The 4,538-nt window shown below is 45.2% G+C and overlaps 1 long non-coding RNA gene across 2 annotated transcripts; it reads left to right on the forward strand.

The window, feature by feature from the left end:
• Positions 1-6: 6 nt before the first annotated feature.
• LOC107196655 lies at positions 7-4,373 on the forward strand. 2 transcript variants are annotated; one of them, XR_003044060.1, is made up of 2 exons: positions 7-2,361; positions 3,669-4,373. It is a non-coding gene; the product is annotated as an uncharacterized LOC107196655 (long non-coding RNA). The 2 variants fall into 2 exon arrangements; XR_001518082.1 differs by having other exon boundaries at positions 7-540.
• Positions 4,374-4,538: the final 165 nt, after the last annotated feature.

Genomic DNA, 4,538 nt, shown 5'->3' on the forward strand with positions numbered 1-4,538 from the left:
CTCTTCCCTGAAACTGGAGAATTTCCACTTTTACGGTTAATTAAGCCCCAACGACATGCCAGACGGATGATACAAAGATGAGTGAGAAAGTGACCCTTTCGAGGAGCTCACGATCTGATTCGGAAGAAAGGGGTTGACTTGCAAAATTAAAATATATACGTGCTCTGTGCTGTAAGGAAGTACTGGGGAGCACAGAAGAGGGAACGGCTCTGTATCAGCGAGATCTGAAAGCGCTTGTAGGTTTCTTTTAAAGAATAATATACTGCAGATTGGTTATTCATTCTGTATCATCTTGCACTTTGGAAAAGAAAAAGACATGCCGATCTCACAACAACAAAGATAAGTTCATCGGTGCCTTGTAATCTGCATTGAGAATGTTGAACAGTATTTACAGGCTTTATAAGTCATGTTTCTTTCTGTTCAGTAACTTAATCTTAAAAGGAGACACAATTTTACAAGTCATAACTTTTCTCAACAAGTCCCACTTGAAAAAGACATACCCAAAGGTCAAAACCTTTGCTCTATTCAGGGCGACGAAAGGTAACGATTATCCCCAATGTTTATTCCTCAAATACACAGTTTATTCTCCGAATTTACAAGTGCCTTTACTTTATCTCTTAGTTCTCACCTCTCGGAACTGAAATTTTCATTATTTTTGTTTCTCACGACATCATAGTGTTCATCTAGTGTCTTAAACTCCACATGCCCCAAACTAAAATTAAGAGTTCCGCTCCTGCTCTGCCTCCTGACACACAGGGACACCGACAAAAGCCTCGTCTTTCCTTTCTTCCTATTCACTGCGATCTTTAAAGTCACGACTCTGGAATCATCCAAGACTCTTCTTTCTCTTCCCCCACGATCCGCACATCCCTAGGTCCCAGTATTCTAAGTATCTCTTAAATCGTTTCTTTCCATCCCCCTCTACCTAGGTCAGCTTCTAACCACCCCTCACCTGGACCTTTGCAACAGTTTTTTAACTAGTTTCCCCGCCGTTGATTCTCAACTTGCGATTCATCCTTTACACCAGAGGGAGGTTTCTGAAACCTAAGTTCGTGTTATTGCTTTGCTTAAAACTCCTTAAGGCGCAACGTAATGGAAAAAAGTATTTTCTTCCTCGGGTACCACCTTCGTGATTCTTTAAAGACTCTCTTTCTTCAATTAGCTTCATCCTAAGCAACGACATTTGTGAAGTCGCAAGTATGATGTGTTCTTATGTTCTTTTGTAATATGCATTTCAAGATAGATACATTCTCTTTGTGCTGTCTAAAATCATCTTTCATATGGGCCTTTTGAAATATTGACCGAGAAGATGAGATCTAACCCCTTGGTTAAGGCTGGAGAGCCTCTGCAGTGGGATGCTCCTGCTTTTCCATCCACATCTGGCTGCTGTTCTGTTTGCATCTTCTATCCTAAAATTGAAATCCTGGCAGTTCCCCCATCATGTCTTAGGATTGTTTCATCTTTCTACCCCTTTGCTTGGAGCAGCCCTCCCGTTCTCTCCTGAGTGAACTTTTATCCTTTAGAAATCACTCCTCTTTTTGAAGTTTTCCCTGAAAGTCAGTCCTTCTGCGTCTGTATCTACTTCTGTTGTAGCATTTCCCACAGCCAAGGCTGCAGGCGCTTGAAAGCGGGGCCTAAGTCTTCGCTCTTTGCCTCACCCGTTCCTGGCACAGAACCAGGGCACATAGTAGAGCTAAAAAAGTTTGCTAGTTAGCTGAATCCCAGACTTCTAAAGTTCAAATCAGGTTGGAGAGCCCACAGTCCAGGGAGTCATTCTAATACGTAAACATCTTCAATTATTTCTATGACAGTGATCCGTAAAAGGACCCTGGAACAGATCGATCCTAGAGTTTTCTATTTAAGATGAGAGCTATGGATGCGATAAGCCCGAATTCACAATGCCAAAGCTTACGCAGCCTATTCTACGTCTCAGTTGACATGGCTTGGTCGATACATAGGAATTTGTGACAAATCGTGTTGTTTCTGTTAAAATACTTCCAGGATTGGTGTACTTTCAAAGCTATCTGATTGAAACTGGATTCTAAGGAAATAATCCAAAATAGAGGAAAAAGCTGTAGTTGTAACGTTCCAATGAACATTTTCATCGAGAGCAGCAAAAGATTGAAAACAAATGTCCAACTTCAGTGGTTCAGTAAAAGATAGTACATACGTTTGTTTAAAGGACTGTTTTTCTGCTGTCGAGAAAGCGAACACAATAATTTTAAGGGCTGAAGCAAAAAGGAAAATTCTATTCCTTATTGAGATGACGACAAGTATGTTAAGAACAATGACATTTTCCAAAACTCGGAGGAACTACATCACAGTGTTCTTGTTGGTCATAGTAAGACGGAGAGATAATGGGTGGGTTTTTTGTTGTTGCTGTTTTTCTTTTCTTTCTTCTTTTCTAGATTTCTTGAGCTGGGTTCTGAAGGGATGAGTCAATTCAAAACCACAGGAAAAAAAGAAAGGCACACAAGTCCTGGGCTAGGGAATGGCATGGTCGTGACCCCGCTCACAGCACCCCTGACAAAATCAAGACTTCCTTTTGTTCAGCCAGGAAGTCTTTAGTTCTATAGAGCTCTTGAGACAGGCATCCTGTATCGCTGTCGGGCCAGGATTGGAGCCAGCCCGGGTGTCAGCAGAAGTCCAGGTAGCTGGTTCTTCCATCACAGGAAGCGTGGTCTCCCTACTGTGGTGTCAGGGCGCAGTCCACATGTCGTGGGTACATCGAATCTGAATGAATCGATAAGGGTGGCTGGAAGTAGAATGTCACGGGTACCTTCTGTGATCTCAAATGTCTCCAGATTTCCACTGAAGTCAAAAGATCCGATTTTCCTTTCCAGGTACCTGGGGACGGTCTCCGTGTCCTGCTCCCCCAGGGCCCTGCACCACCCCCCTTGCCGCCCGGGCCCTGTCGTGGTAGCAGTCCTCAGCGCAACAGAGAAATGCCACTGGCAGAAGCCATTGTCACCGTGACCAAGCACTTGCCCCTCCCCCCAACTCCCTCCCCCTCCTCCTCCTCTAACTCCGTGGTCGGCTCTGCCACCGCTCTGTTGCTGGGTCCAGAGACCTGGATGGGCTCTCGTGTTCTCCTTCTTCCCTCACTGTCCTTATCCAAATGGTCACCAAGTCCCGCTTCATGCTCTCGTCATTTCTCACCTGGACCAGCCCGCAATCTGCGGGCAGTAATTAGTACCTACTTCACAGGGTTGTAGTAAAGCCCCTCAAAACTCTTTCGTGTCTCCTTGCTTTGCATAAAGTATTTCTTCGCCTACAATACTCTTTCTAGCTGCCTAATTTCTGTTTGTCTAATCAATATTCAAGTCCAAGTATCCCCCTCCTGGACCCCCAATCCAAGATGAATACCTCTCCCTGTGCTCTGGCTTCCTGTGCTTGATTACGGTTTGAAAAACCTGGGTTTGCAGACCTGGGTTTTCATGCCGGCTCCGCCAATAGCTAGTTGGGTAACACCCAGCACGTCATTTACCCACTCGAAGCCTCCCATTTCTCCCATGGAGGTTTGACCGGGCAATCCACGAAATTTGCTTCCGCTCCGAAACGACGAGCTCTGGGAAGAGGAAAAGTAGCGAAATAGTCTTTAAAAACAGGAGAATGTGTTATGACATAGGATATACCTCCCGTGACCCTCTCTGTCTTTGGTATTTTAGAGGTGGTTTTCTTCTGAGAAGGACTTTGGTCTCTCCAACCCCAGCTGGAGCGAGGACCTCAGGCATCTCTTCCACCAGTTCATGAAGAAATGTGAGGATGGCTCCTGGACGCAGATTTCTGAGAAAGATACGCTAGATTTTTATAAGAAAGCCTCCGAACTCTCCTTTCAGAGTAAGAACAGCCGCTCTCCCATAAAGGATATTTAAATATCAAACGTAAAACTAACAGATCGAAGCACTACTTACCATTCGAAAAAGGAAGGCACGTGGCACCAGGGTTTCTGGACAGGCCAGGCAGATCCGTGAATTTTGCAGATAAAGCCTCCTGCCGAGGAGACCACTGGCCACTGCTCTGTCTTGGCGCCATATTCAGTAATCTCACTTTACCGTTGATCCCGATATGGGGCTCTGTCACCTGAGGAAGCTCAGGACACTCAGGTCACCCCCTTCTCTCCCAGACTCATAACTCCCAAAGCAACCTACCGCTCCTCCAACAGACATGGTCCTTCCCGTGCTCTTGCGTGTGTGACCCTTTTAATTGAGACTTTAGTTCTCGTGTACCCCCAGCCCCCAGCCCCCACCTCCCGCCTCCTGTTATTAACACCACGCATTAGCGTAGTGCATTTGTTATATTTGATGAGCCAGTATCAATACATGATTATTAACCACGTAATAAAGTCCGTATTTTACTTAGGGTTTACTCTTCGCCTTGTACTCACGGTGATTTTTGACACATGCGTAACGACGCGCATCTATCATAAAAGTATCATACCGAACGGTGTCACCGTGCTCCACTGTCATCCTGCCCTTTCTTCCCCCCGGAACCCTTAGTAGCCACTGATCTTTTTACTGACTCCATAGTTTTGCCTT

This window comes from Pteropus alecto, unplaced genomic scaffold (genome assembly GCF_000325575.1).
Source record: "Pteropus alecto unplaced genomic scaffold, ASM32557v1 C19290106, whole genome shotgun sequence".
Lineage (NCBI taxonomy): Eukaryota > Metazoa > Chordata > Mammalia > Chiroptera > Pteropodidae > Pteropus > Pteropus alecto.